This window comes from Sus scrofa, chromosome X, assembly GCF_000003025.6.
Source record: "Sus scrofa isolate TJ Tabasco breed Duroc chromosome X, Sscrofa11.1, whole genome shotgun sequence".
Lineage (NCBI taxonomy): Eukaryota > Metazoa > Chordata > Mammalia > Artiodactyla > Suidae > Sus > Sus scrofa.
This window is the reverse complement of record NC_010461.5, coordinates 20,127,186-20,140,886: the sequence shown is the minus strand read 5'-3', so window position 1 is coordinate 20,140,886 and position 13,701 is coordinate 20,127,186. Positions and strand designations below refer to the sequence as shown.

Genomic DNA, 13,701 nt, shown 5'->3' with positions numbered 1-13,701 from the left:
CAAGGGAAATCAGGGTCAATTTATTTTTATTTTATTTATTTTATCTTTCTTTTCTTTTCCTTTTTTTTTTTTTAACAGCAACACTTGTGACATATAGAAGTTCCGGGCCAGGGGTCGAATTGGAGCTGCAGCTGAGGTCTATGCCAGTCATGGCAATGCCGGATCCTTAACCCACTGAGCAAGGCTAGAGATCAAACCTGCATCCTCACAGAGACAACAGCGGGTCCTTAATCTGCTGAACCACAAGTGGAACTCCTGGTCAATTTATTTTTGACAAAGGTGCCAAGGCGATTCAATAGGGAAAGGACTGTCTTTTCTTTTTTAAATTTTTTTTTCCATTTTTTAAAGTTTTACTGAAGTATAGTTGATTTACAATGTTGTGATAATTTCTGCTGTACAGCAAAGTGATTTGGTTATACATATATACATACACATTCTTTTTCAGATTCTTTCCCCGTATAGGTTATCACAGAATACTGAGTAGTTCCCTGTGCGTCAGGTCCCGTTGACCACCCATTCCGTATACAAAGTGTGCAATGACAATCCCAAACCCCCAATCCATCCATTTATTTTTTCAACAAATAGTGCTGGGACAATTGGGTATCCAAATGCAAAAATATGGAGTTAAACCCTTACCTCACACTCTAAATAAAAACTAAGTCAAAATAGATTATAGACCCAAAATGTAAGAGCTGAAACTATAAACCTTTGAAAAAAAAACCCGTAAGAGTAAGTCCTCATGACCTTGGGGTTAGGCAAAGTGTTCTTTTTTTTTTTTTTTTTTTTTTTTGGTCTTTTGTCTTTTTAGGGCCGCACCCGCGGCATATGGAGGTTCCCAGGCTAGGGGTTGAATCAGAGCTACAGCTGCCGGCCACAGCCACAGCCACAGCAATGCCAGATCCGAGCCGAGTCTGCGACCTACACCACAGCTCAAGGTAACGCCGGATCCTTAACCCACTGGGCGAGGCCAGGGATCGAACCCGCAACCTCATGGTTCCTACTCAGCTTCGTCTCCGCTGCACCATGATGGAACTCCAGACAAAGTGTTCTTAAATTTGACCCAGCAAGTTACATAAAAGAAGAAATAAAATGGACTTCATCAAAGTTAGAAACTTTTATTCTTTAATGACACCATTAAGAAAATGAAAAGAGAAGTTACAGACAGGGAGAAAAGATTTGCAAATCTATTCAGACTACACGAAGAACTCTCCCAACTCAGTAAGCCACCCCAAATTAAAATAGGTTTGAGGAGTTCCTGTGGTGGCTCATCGGAAACGAATTCAACTAGGAACCATGAGGTTGCAAGTTTGATCCCTGGCTTTGCTCAGTGGGTTAAGGATCCGGTGTTGCCGTGAGCTGTGGTGTAGGTCGGCAGCTGTAGCTCTGATTAGACCCCTAGCCTGGGAACCTCCATGTGCCGTAGATGCGGCCCTAAAAAGCAAAAAAAAAAAAAAAAAAAAAAAAAAAGGTTTGAGTAGGAGTTCCTATTGTGGGTCAGCAGGTTAAGAACGCAAGTGAGGCGGGTTTCATCCCTGGCCTCACTTAGTGAGTTAAGGATCCAGTGTTGCTACAAGCTGCTTAGGTCGAAGACAAGGCTCAGATCTGGCATTGCTGTGGCTGAGGCTTAGGCATGCAGCTTCAGCTGCAGCTCTGATTCGACCCCTAACCTGGGAACTTCCATATGCCACAGGTGCAGCATATGGAAAAAGAAAAAAAAAATGAAATGGATTTGAATAGATATTTTACCAAAGAAGAGATATGAATGGCTAATAAATACATGAAAAGATGCTCAACATAGTCATGAGAAAAATGCAAATTAAACTCGCATCTAGGGATTTCCCCTTGTGGCTCAGCGGGTTATGAACCTGACTAGTATCCATGAGGATGTGGGTTTGATCCCTGGCTTTGCTCAGTGGATTAAGGATCCAGTGTTGCCATGAACTGTGGTATAGGTCGAAGATGCAGCTTGGATCTGGCTTTGCTGTGGCTGTGGCATAGGTCAGCAGCTACAGATCCAATTGGATCACTAGCTTGGGAACTTCCATATGTCACAGGTGCACCCCTAAAAAAAAAGCAAATAAATAAATAAACCCACATCTAAGGAGCTCCTGCTGTGGTGCAGCTAGTTAAGGATCTAGCATTGTCTCTGTGGCTGTGCGGGTTCCTTCTCCAACCCAGCACAGTGTTAAGGATCCAGCATCGCTGCAGCTATGCCATATGCTGCAGCTGTGGTTCAGATTCAATCACTGGCATGGGAACTTCCCTGTGCCACTGGTGTGGCCGTGAAAAAAAAATCCCCATCTAGTAGAATGTCTATAACAAAGAAAAGAGACAATGTCAAGAGTTGGTAAGGGTATGGAGAAGCTGGAGCCTTCATATGTTGCTGGTGGGAATGTAAAATGATGCAGCCACTTTGGAAAAATTTGGCTGTTCCTCAAAATGTTAAACATAGACTTACCACAGGACTCAGCAATTGCACAACTAGATATTTACCAAGATAAATGAACACATGTTTTCATAAAACCTTATACACAAATGTTCATAGCAGTATTATTCGCAGTAGCCAAAAAGTGAAAACAATCCCAATATCTATTAACTGGAGAATGGGTCAACAAAAGTGGTATGTCCATAAAATGGAATTATATTCAGCCATAGAAAGAAATTAACTACTACTGATAGATGCTACAACATGGATGAACCACAATACCATTATGCTAAAAGAGAGAGGCCAGAAGCAAAAGACAACATACTGTATGATTACATTTATATAAAATGTCCAGAAAAGGCAAGTCCATAGAGACAGAAAGAACATTAGTGGTTGCCTGGCGCCAGAGATGGTTAACAGGGATTGACTGCAAATGGGATTGACAGGAGGAATCTCTTTGGGATGATGGAAATGTTCAAAATCTGGATTGTGGTGATGGTTGCACAACTTTGTAAATTTACTACAAATTGTTGAACTGTGTATGTACTTAAAAAGGGTGGATTTTTTATTTTATTGAAATATAGTATATATATTATTTTACATATTCTTTTCTATTATAGTTTATCACAGGATATTAAATATAGTACACTGTTAATACAATAGGAACTTGCTGTTTATACACTGTATTTCAAGGTAAATATATTCAGGTAAAATGGCGACATTAAAGGAGTTTCCCTTGTGGCTCAGCGGTTAATGAACTGGACTAGGAACCACGAGGAAGCGGGTTTGATCCCTGGCCCTGCTCAGTGGGTTAAGGATCCAGTGTTGCCGTGAGCTGCAGTGTTTTAAGTTACAGACTCTGCTCGGATCTGGCATTGCTGTGGCTGTTGGCTATGGCTGGCAGCTGCAGCTCTGATGCGACCCTAGCCGTGGGTGTGGCCCTAAAAAGACCAAAAAAAAAAAAAAAAAAAAAAAAGCCCACGTTCAAGGTAAATATATTCAGCTAAAATAGTGACATTCACTGCATTTTTTTTTGTTTGTTTGTTTTGTTTTGTCTTTTCTTGGGCCGCTCCAGCGGCATATGGAGATTCCCAGGCTGGGGGTCTAATCAGAGCTGTAGCCACCGGCCTACGCCAGAACCACAGCAACCCGGGATCCAAGCCGTGTCTGCAACCTACACCACAGCTCACGGCAACGCTGGATCGTTAACCCACTGAGCAAGGGCAGGGATGGAACCCACAACCTCATGGTTCCTAGTCGAATTCGCTAAACACTGCGCCATGAAGGGAACTCCGTCACTGCATATTTTATTGATGGCGGATGTTTAGCAACTTACAGTACCTGTCTCTTTAGGCTTGCAGCCTTCTACACTCTAGTCTCCCAACCCAGTTCCCTAAGTTCTCCTGGATGGCTCCCTATCCTTGGCACGCCCCAGGGCCCAGGCCTTGCACCTTATTTCTTCCCTGTTGCCTTCAAACCTGCTCCCTCTTCCAATCTCAGGATATGTCACTGTGTCCACTGTAGCCTCCATTCCGCTCCACCGTTAGAACAATCCGTCTCCTTACCCATCTCCCTGCTTCCATACTTGTCTAATTCTTTTTTGAACAGCCCATTTTAATGTTTGTGTGTTACCTTTTCAATGCTTTTCTCCCTCTTCAGTTTTATTGAGATGTATCTGACATATAGCATTAAATAAGTTTTAGGCGTACAGCATAATGACTTGACTTACATATACTGTGAAACAATCATCACAATAAGTCTAGTTAACATCCACCATCTCATACAGATACAAGGGGAACAAAAAGAAAAAATGATTTTTTTCCTTGTGATGAAAACTTTTAGGGTCTACCTTTTTTTTTTTTTTTTTTTTCTGGCTGTGCCCATGGCATACAGAAGTTCTTGGACCAGGGATCGAAACTGCGCCACAGCTGTAACCAGAGCCACAGTGGTGACAACGTCAGATTCTTAACCCTCTGAGACACAAGAGAACTCCAGGATCTACTCTTTAAGCAACTTGCAAATATGCCACACATCAGCGTTAACCAGTGTATAGTCGTCATGTTCTATATTACATTATGTCTAAATTTATTTTTCACACAGAAACCTGAGTATTAATCATATTACTCCTCAAAATTTTACAATGGTTCCCAACTTCTCAAAGGCCAAAGACCTTACAATGGCCTATGAAACTTTACACAGTCTGGTCCCTCACCTCCTTCAAGTCAAGGCTAAAATGACTACCTGATCATCCCACTGAAAATTGGAAGACCTCTCCCCCTTGACACTCTTTAATCCACATTGGATAATCTCTTTATCCAAAGCACTGGTCACATTCTAAGAGACCATATAAGTTGCTTATTTATTTTGTCTTTTTTTTTTTTTTTTTTTTTTTAGGGCCGCACCCGTGGCATATGGAGGTTCCCAGGCTATAGGTCCAATAGGAGCTACAGCTGCTGGCCTACACCACAGCCACAGCAATATGGGATCTGAGGCGGGTCTGCCACTTACACCACAGCTCACGCCAACACCGGATCCTTAGCCCACTGAGCGAAGCCAGGGATCGAACCTGAAACCTCATGGTTCCTAGTCGGACTCATTTCTGCTGCACCATGACAGAAACTCCATAATTTGCTTGTTTATTTCCTGACTTACGTAGTCTATATGAAAGCAAAGGTGGGGAGTTCCTGTAGGGTGCAGCAGAAACAAATCTGACTAGCATCCATGAGGAGACAAGTTTGATCCCTGGCCTCGCTCAGCGGGTTGAGGATCCGGCGTTGCCCTGAACTGTGGTGTAGGTCACAGGCATGGCTGGGATCTGGCGTTGCTGTGGCTGTGGTGTAGGCCAGCAGCTACAGCTCCAATTCGACCCCTAGCCTGGGAACCTCCATATGCCGCGGGTGCGGCCCTAAAAAGATAAAAAAATAAAAAAAGAAGGCAAAGGTGGGATGGACTGAGAGTTTGGGGTTAGTAGATGCAAAGTATTACATTTAGAATGGATAAGCAATGAGGTCCTACTGTATAGCACAGGAAACTCTATCCAATCTCTTGGGATAGACCACGATGGAAAAGAATATAAGAAAGGGAATCAGGAGTTCCCGTCGTGGCGCAGTGGTTAACGAATTCGACTAGGAACCATGAGGTCGCGGGTTCGGTCCCTGCCCTTGCTCAGTGGGTTAACGATCCGGCATTGCCGTGAGCTGTGGTGTAGGTTGCAGACGCGGCTCGGATCCCGAGTTGCTGTGGCTCTGGTGTAGGCCGGTGGCTACAGCTCCGATTCGACCCCTAGCCTGGGAACCTCCATATGCCGCGGGAGCAGCCCAAGAAATAGCAACAACAACAACAACAACAAAAGACAAAAAGACAAAAGACACACACACACACACAAAAAAAGGGAATCACTAGTCATCGGTCACTTGGAATGGCTCTTCTTAGCATCTCCCCTATTACCTCTGGCCTTCTGGTCTGTCACCACCTCTCCACATTTCTCCAACTCTCTCTTTGTACTTCCTGACTCACAAACTTAATTCCCCCTCCACCTTCCTAGCAAAGCAAAAACCTAAAGCTACCACAAAGAAACTTCAATCTCTTTAAACAAGTCTTGGCTTCTAAGAGTTCCTGTTATGGTGCAGCAAAAACAAATCCGACTAGGAACCATGAGGTTTCGGGTTTGATCCTTGGCCTCACTCAGTGGGTTAAGGATCCGGCATTGCTGTGAGCTGTGGTGTAGGTCGCAGATTTGGCTTGGATCTGGCGTGGCTGTGGCTGGCAGCTGTAACTCTGATTAGACTCCTAGCCTGGGAACTTCCATATGCTGCGGTTGCGGCCATAAAAGGTAAAAAAAAAAAAAGTCTTGGCTTCTAGAGATCCTGACACAGGGCTGTTCTCTCAGGTCATCCCTAAATCAAATCTGAGTATTCGGTGAGAACTCATTCTTTAATTTTTTTTTTCTTTTTTGTCCTTTTGCTATTTCTTGGGCCGCTCCTGCGGCATATGGAGGTTCCCAGGCTAGGGGTCGAATCGGAGCTGTAGCCACCGGCCTACACCAGAGCCACAGCAACGGGGGATCCGAGCCGCGTCTGCAACCTACACCACAGCTCATGGCAACGCCGGATCGTTAACCCACTGAGCAAGGGCAGGGACCGAACCCGCAACCTCATGGTTCCTAGTCGGATTCGTTAACCACTGCGCCATGACGGGAACTCCGAGAACTCATTCTTAAGCACATCAATTGTTTCTCCCATCTTTTCTCTTCTCCAGTCTTACGAGCCCCCAAGTCCATCCCCTGGCCCCAGCTAGGAGAACATGAAATCCCTAAACATCCAAAAGGGATGTGGATGCAAAAACGAGCAAAGGCCCTTCCAAGGGCACTTCCCCCATGAAACAGAGTGTGTCTGAAATATTTAAATTTGTGTTATTTCACCAATGTGGGGAGCTACTCTAAGGAAAATGAAGTGGTCACTTATAGCTCTATGGTCAAGGGGACTCAACAGTCATTTTTCCAGGAACCAAATTTCACGTCCATCCTTAAAACTCTAGGAAACAATTCTCTGCCAGCAGTTGTTAGAGTAACTGCTTTGCACCTGCGGCCAGGCAACAAGGGTTCAAAAACAACCAGGAGTGGTTTGAGAGTCACCAACACATTGTGAGAGGTTTAGACAACACAGCGTGCTTTGTGAGCAAGCCTAAAGGTGGGGATGTAATCTGGCAGGTCAGGCAAGGCTTCTTGAAGGCAGTGATTGCTAAGTTCAGTCCAAAGGGAAGAAGGAAAGGGGAAAAGGAAGAGTAAGGCATTCCTACAGGGCAGCGCATTCCAGTCCTGGAAGAGGCAGCGAAGCACCTTTATTTAGAGAACCACTGAAAATTTAGTAGGGTTTCAGTAGGACACGAAGGGGAGAGGGAAAAGAAGCAAAAAATCAGGAAGGCTGGCAGTCAGGGCTTCTCCCCTCCTCTGTTGCCTCTTAGCCCATGCTCTTTCCACTGTATTATTTTATGATACTGATTACATATTAAATGATCTTCACACTTGCATTTTTTACTCCTGCTTATTAATTCCATAAATTGTTCACTTATAGTCTACTATACTAATTTACTTTTTCATACCATAAATAGTTATGTTTGCCTACTATGTGCCAAGTCCTGTCCTAAGCACCGTGGATCTATCAGTGACCAAAACATATAAAGACCTTTGGCTTTTTAAAAAATTTCTATGTAAGTAGAGTTGACTTACAATGTTGTAAGCATTAACCAGGAATCCTCCAACATTTATGAAGACATTGATTTCCTACTAGCCATACAACATAAAGGCTCAAGTTATTCAATTTGGCTATTAAAACAACAAACTTTAGGGAGTCTCCTGGGAGTTCATTGGATTAAGGATCCTGCATGGTCACTCCTGTGGCTCGGGTTCCATCCCTGGCCCGAGAACTTTCACATGCCGTGGGCATGGCCAGAAAAAAAAAAAAAAAAAAAACACTTTAAAAGCTAGAAAATTTGGGGACCCTCAGGTTGTATTTTGAAGGCTCCATCTGGAATAGGAACCAGGAAACAATGCTTAGGATGACAGCCACCATCTTGTTGGAATGTGTCAGTGTACAGGTCTTGGTGTGGACAAACAGAAGAAGTCTGTACTGATTTGGGGGGTGCTGGTGGACAGTGAGGGATTGAGATGGATTGGACCCTACAAGACGCTTTTAAAAACCCTGAAGCGCTATAGAGCGCTTGGCTAAAGTTTTCAAGAGGAAAGAAAATGCACATGCAGCTATATTAGTTTGCTGAGGGTATAACTCTTTGATTGCCTGAGACTGCGGTGGAGGCGAGTTACATGAAAAATGATTACCAAAATAATTACCAGACTCTGAATTTCTGAAAAGCCTTAACTTATTTAAAAAAAGGTGGGGGGAGGGCATACAGTATCCTAAATGCTCAGAACCCCTGGGTAGGAACTTCCTTCCAACTCCACGACCAATCCCAGCCCCAAGCCTCTAGCTGCTTCCGGACTTCACTGCTAGACCTCGGGTTTGAGGACTGTATTCTCAAACACTTAGGCGAGGAAAAGACAGCTTCCCTTTGTCCCATGGGGCTCTATCAATGTGAAAGGATGCCCTCAAGGCATTTAGGAACTCCCATTACTTTCCAGTAATTGGTGGGAAAAGTAATTGAAGACAGGAATTACCAGGAGTTAGTTTATTTAAATGATGTGGTTTTCTTTGGTCACGGAGAAGCAGAATGCTTTTTACTGCACTAGACCCTCCTATAAAACACTCATTTCTTTAAAATTTATTTATTTATTTATTTTTGTCTTTTGTCTTTTTAGGGCCGCACCCGCGGCATATCGAGGTTCCAAGGCTAGGGGTCTAACTGGAGCTACAGCTGCCGGCCTATGCCACAGCCACAGCAACGCCAGATCCAAGCCGCGTCTTCGACCTACACCAAAGTTCTCGGCTACACCGGATCCCCAACCCATTGAGCGAGGCCAGGGATGGAACCAAAACCTCATGGTTCCTAGTCGGATTCGTTTCCGCTGCGCTCCGACAAAAACTCCTAAAATTTGTTTTTTAAATTAACCCATTAAAAAAAAAACTGATAGTGAAGAAGGCATCAGTGATTAAAGATGACTTTTTTTCGCGGGGGGCGGGGAGCGGTTGCTCTACATAGTAAATACACAGATTGGTGGAAAGACACAGCCCAGTTTCAGAAACCGAATACACACACACACACACACACACATACACACAATTTTGGAGTTAATGAAATGTCACGTATGAGACCATGCAGACATAATAAGGCATGTGCTGATCACAGTGGCTCATGACATCACTCACTGTAGATATATATACACCTGCTACTCAAAACACAGACACATTTCAGTTCCCACTTGAAAAAGGAACTGAAGTCTCTCTCTGGACGGGTCAGTGCCACACATAACGCATAGTTCAAAATGTATGTTTGCTAACGTACAAAAATAAAAATTCAGTGCTTTAAGATGATGTTCAAGAATAATATATGAAAACTCAGATGTTCAAAGTTGAATGTGTGTATATATATATATATATATATATATATATATTGTCTTTTTAGGGCCGCGCCTGGGGCATACGGCAGTTCCCAGGCTAGAGGTCCAACTGGAGCTGTAGCCGCAGGTGCCACAGCCACAGCAATGCTAGACCCCAGCTGCATCTGCGACCTACACCACAGCTCAGGGAAACGCTGGATCTTTAAGCCTCCGAGCAAGGCTAGGATCGAAACCTTGTCCTCATGAGTGCTAGTCAGGTTCGTTAACCGCTGAACCAGGACGGGAACTCCGAATGCATACCGTTTTAAAGTTATTTTAAGGCTTATTTAGTTTTTTAAAGCTTGTTTTTTAAAGCTTGTTTTATAGTTTAAACCAGCAATTTCCCCATTTTCAGAAGATTAAAGTGATTTTCTATTTTTTTTTCTTCACACGAAGTAGTGTATTTCAGCAAAACAGTACCACCGTGTGCTTTTTTGGCCTCTTGGGAAACGTGACATATTCAAGATTGCTAGAAAGAGATAATGATCGCTGTCAGCCACACATCTCTGTAAGTTCTTTGGGATATAGGTCTAGAGAGAAAATGGCGGCAGTGAGTGGGGGCAGGAGAAATTTCTCAGTTTAGGATCAGAAATGGGCAACGGATGATTTAAGGTTAACAGGAGAACCATTGGCTTCCAAATGTGTTTTTCTGTCATCTACACTTTTCCTACAGAGATTTCAAAACGACACATTTACAAAACAGTCCTGTGATGTAATTTTAAATTCTTAAATCAAGAAAACGCGGTATGTAAAAGGCACTAGCTACGATTCTAGAATCGATTTGTTAAAAATAAAAAACTAAAAAACCACTGCCTTCTGAATGTTCGTTCTTGCCATCTGATTTTGACACAAATAGAAACAGAACAGCGTTTTCAGATCCGGCATTTCTGTGTGGTGCAGACAAGCCGTTTTCTATGAATTTTCTCACCTCTGGGAAATGTATTTCTGAAACGCGTAATTGTTCTGCAACTAGCCAAGTGGAACCCTATGACGCAACAATCCCCTGCAAGTTGCCTTAATAAATGATGTCATTTGGCGCAGATGCAGTCACGTTTACAACACAGGTAGATACGCCAAAGCCCCCTCCACGTCGTCCCTGTTCCGCCACCCCCACCGTGTGGAAGATGCAAAAAGACATTTTCCGGGTTTCTTAACCCTCAACTTGTCTAGGGTGGGCACACCGCAGTGGCTCGAGCCCACCGCTCGCGTAAGCGAAGAAGGACCGCTGCGCGGGGACTAGCACTGCCGAGTTTCCAGCCCCGACGGCTAAGCCGCGGGGGAAACCGCGTCTGGCCGAGCCCGCGTCCGCAACGCTGCGCCGCCTTCCCCTCGGTGAGGCCCGCCGGCATAGCCGGCAGAACGTGGGGCCCCGTGGGCGTGGGACAGCCCTGCCCCCACCTCACTCCCACACCCGCTCCCGCTCCCGCGGCGCCGGAAGTGACGCGCGTTGGCTGAAAGATGGCGGCATTGGCGCTCGACCAGGGGGAAGGTAAACACCCTCTGGGCCGCGGCCCTCGCGGGCCCCCTCGAGGCGCCAGTTGGGGCCCAGGGCGCCTCACGGGCCCGCGCTCCAACTCTCGCATTCCCACCCTTCGACCTCCCTACCCGCGTGGCAGCCTTCCGCGTTGCGACGACGGCGCATGGAGCCCCCTGCCGACGGGCCCCGCCTCACTGGGCGGGCCCCGGGCGGCTCCCGCGGCCCACAGGGGGCGCGCGGCCCGGAGCGGCCCCTGGCTCGTGGCCCCGCTCGCTCCGCCCCTTTCCCGCCCCTTTCCCGCCCCTTTCCCGCCTTCCTCCACCCCCGGCGTGGGTGATCCTGAGGCTCCGCGCGCTTCGGGGCAGAAGCCCGGAGACGCCGTCGTTGACGCCGCCACCGCCGGCGCTTCTGCCGCTGCCCGCCGGCGCTTCTGCCGCTGCCCGCGGCCCCCCAGCCCCTCTTTCCACCCGAGGCGCCGAATCGGCCCTCCTGCCGAACCCCGCAGGGCGCTGCGAGGCTCCTGGCGTTGCCAAGGCCGGGCCCGGCCCCGACGCCGCGCCGCCTCGCGCCGAGCCCGACTGTCTTGACTAGCGTCTCAGCGCTGTCTTCTTTCCCAGGACTGGTTTCGTGGGGGCCGCAGGCGCGCAGACTCGCCCCCCGCCGGAGCGCCCCGGCCCGGCCCGGGAGCGGCCCCTTGTAGACGTTCGAGAAGCCTGCCGAGTGCCGTCCCGGCGCCCGACCGCCCATCGCCCGGCCAGCCGGCCCGCTTCTTCCTGATGCAGACTGCCGTCCACTAGAGGTTGGACAGACCCCCGAGGTGCGTAGCCGCCCCTGGCCCTCCGGCCTCCGGGAGCCCGGGCTTCGTCCGCGGCCCCGCGCTAGGCACGGATTCGGTAGCCCTTTCTGCACCGACCTCAGTCATACATTTGGTAAACGCCGGGATCTAATTTATCTTTGAGTTTAGTTAAAATTGTTTGAAATTTAATTTTTTTCCAGGCCAAAAAAAAAAAAAAAAAAAAAAAAAGGGAAGAAGCATAATTCAGCCATTTTTTGCAGCACACAGCTGCAGGTACCATGATTATTTTCTCCCTAACCCATTCTTTCCCTTTAAAAATTCTGTTTATGCCTGAAATAGAACTATGCGAAATGCGAGGCAGAAAACGCGGAATCAGAAGGTCTGGGTTCGACTGGGTGACTCTCAGAAAATCGCTTACCGAACCTCGGTTTCCTATCTATGAAATGTAGTCAGTAATAGCCACATCACAGGATAGTGAGGACTGTATGAGGTCATATATGTGAAAATAATCTATAGCTGTAAAGTGTTGTAAAAATGCAAGGCGATTTTTAAAGTAACCTTCGCCAGAGCGGTTAATGTTGTAGTGGCTAACTGTTGCTGCCTCTTTATTTCTATATTATAAGTATAAGCAGTAAGTACGGAATAGCGAAGCAGTGCTGTGACTCGACTAGATATATAATAGTCACGTTGCCTGGCCTTCTTCCTACGAAATGCTAACTGCTTATTTAAATAACGGTATTCTTTAATTCAAATGTAACGTTACTGTGGTGCTTTGCTTTTCATTTTTCTAGGCCGCTTATGCCCTTTTCCTTACTCGGAATATTAAACACCTTACGTTGGCTTAGTCTTAATATTTTTTGAATTTACATTTTCTTTTGTTAATCTGATTAAATTGTAATCTAGAAAATGCTTTTAAAATGTATACTCTAATTTTAAAGCCTATTTTTCTTTCTTTTTAAAATAGAAATAGAGTTGATTTACAATGTCGTGTTAGTTTCAGGTGTACAGCACACTGATTCAGTTATACATATAATATTAATGCTTATTTTTCGTATCTAGGGAACAAGATGCCTGAATAGCTACTAATTTGAAAATTGTTTTTGGAGAGCTTATAAATTCATTCGGTTTTCTTTAAATCTTAATAGACCTAGAAATGTGTAGAAAATTTCAACTTTTTGACACTTAATGCAATATTTATGTAATTTAATTCCCTTTTTTAATCAACACGACAATTAGATGCTTAGAACCAGTTTTTCAGTGGTAAAGGATGTTAATTTGCACTTTGTATTGCCGACTTACTTGAGGGGGCATAATAGGATATATAAATCATAAATATTTGTGGTTTGAAAATCGGATTTGTCAGAATTTATAATATATACATGTAACAGATCAATGTGGAATCATTCTTATTTGGCACATCAGAAATGTTGTATAGTTTGGCTTTTAAAGATTATCCACAAAAAGTGAAAGAGAAGCTTTTTTAAAAGTATATTGTTATTTTTAGCTAACAAATGGTTTTCTGAGTTTGTTCCTGAGATGTTTTATTAAATTTATAATCTAATACTGGTTGTCTTTCAGAATATGCTTTTGCATTTTGTAAAAAGACAGAATAATATAAGGCAGGCAAGATTAAATTAGTAAAAGGAAGAGCCTACTTTAATGTGCTAGCTTTTATACATTGGACTTATCGCTTGTCCTGAAGATAAAATTTTGGCAAATTAGTGCTTTATTGGGAATTTCAGGGTTTGGCCTTCTCTCTGCCTTGAGTTGGGTTGCTTGGGGCTAAAATCTTGGAACCAGGGCTGGCATGCCTTCCTGGGTGTTCATAAGGGCCCCAAACTTGTTTTAATATTCTTCACGTAAAACTGGCATTATACAATATAAAGGTGAACAGTAAAATTCATGATAATTTAAATTTTTAATTTTTCTTTACTTAGAATGCATTAAATAAC

General features: G+C 44.9%; 2 protein-coding genes across 4 annotated transcripts in view; one reads left to right on the top strand and one right to left on the bottom strand.

Annotated features, from left to right (window-relative positions):
* Window positions 1-11,179, bottom strand: part of EIF2S3 (eukaryotic translation initiation factor 2 subunit gamma) — a 33,174-nt gene extending 21,995 nt beyond the window's left edge. The window contains exon 1 of one of the 2 annotated variants that reach the window (XM_003134980.6): window positions 11,082-11,179. The gene's annotated coding sequence lies outside the window, so the exon portion shown is untranslated. The remainder of the gene's footprint in view (window positions 1-11,081) is intronic. The other variant, XM_021080522.1, reaches the window with a different exon arrangement.
* KLHL15 (kelch like family member 15) overlaps window positions 10,435-13,701 on the top strand; it is a 42,245-nt gene continuing 38,978 nt past the window's right edge. Inside the window, exons 1-2 of one of the 2 annotated variants that reach the window (XM_021080521.1) lie at window positions 10,435-10,965; window positions 11,571-11,770. The gene's annotated coding sequence lies outside the window, so the exon portion shown is untranslated. Of the gene's footprint in view, window positions 10,966-11,296; window positions 11,771-13,701 lie in introns of those variants that run through there. The other variant, XM_013986014.2, reaches the window with a different exon arrangement.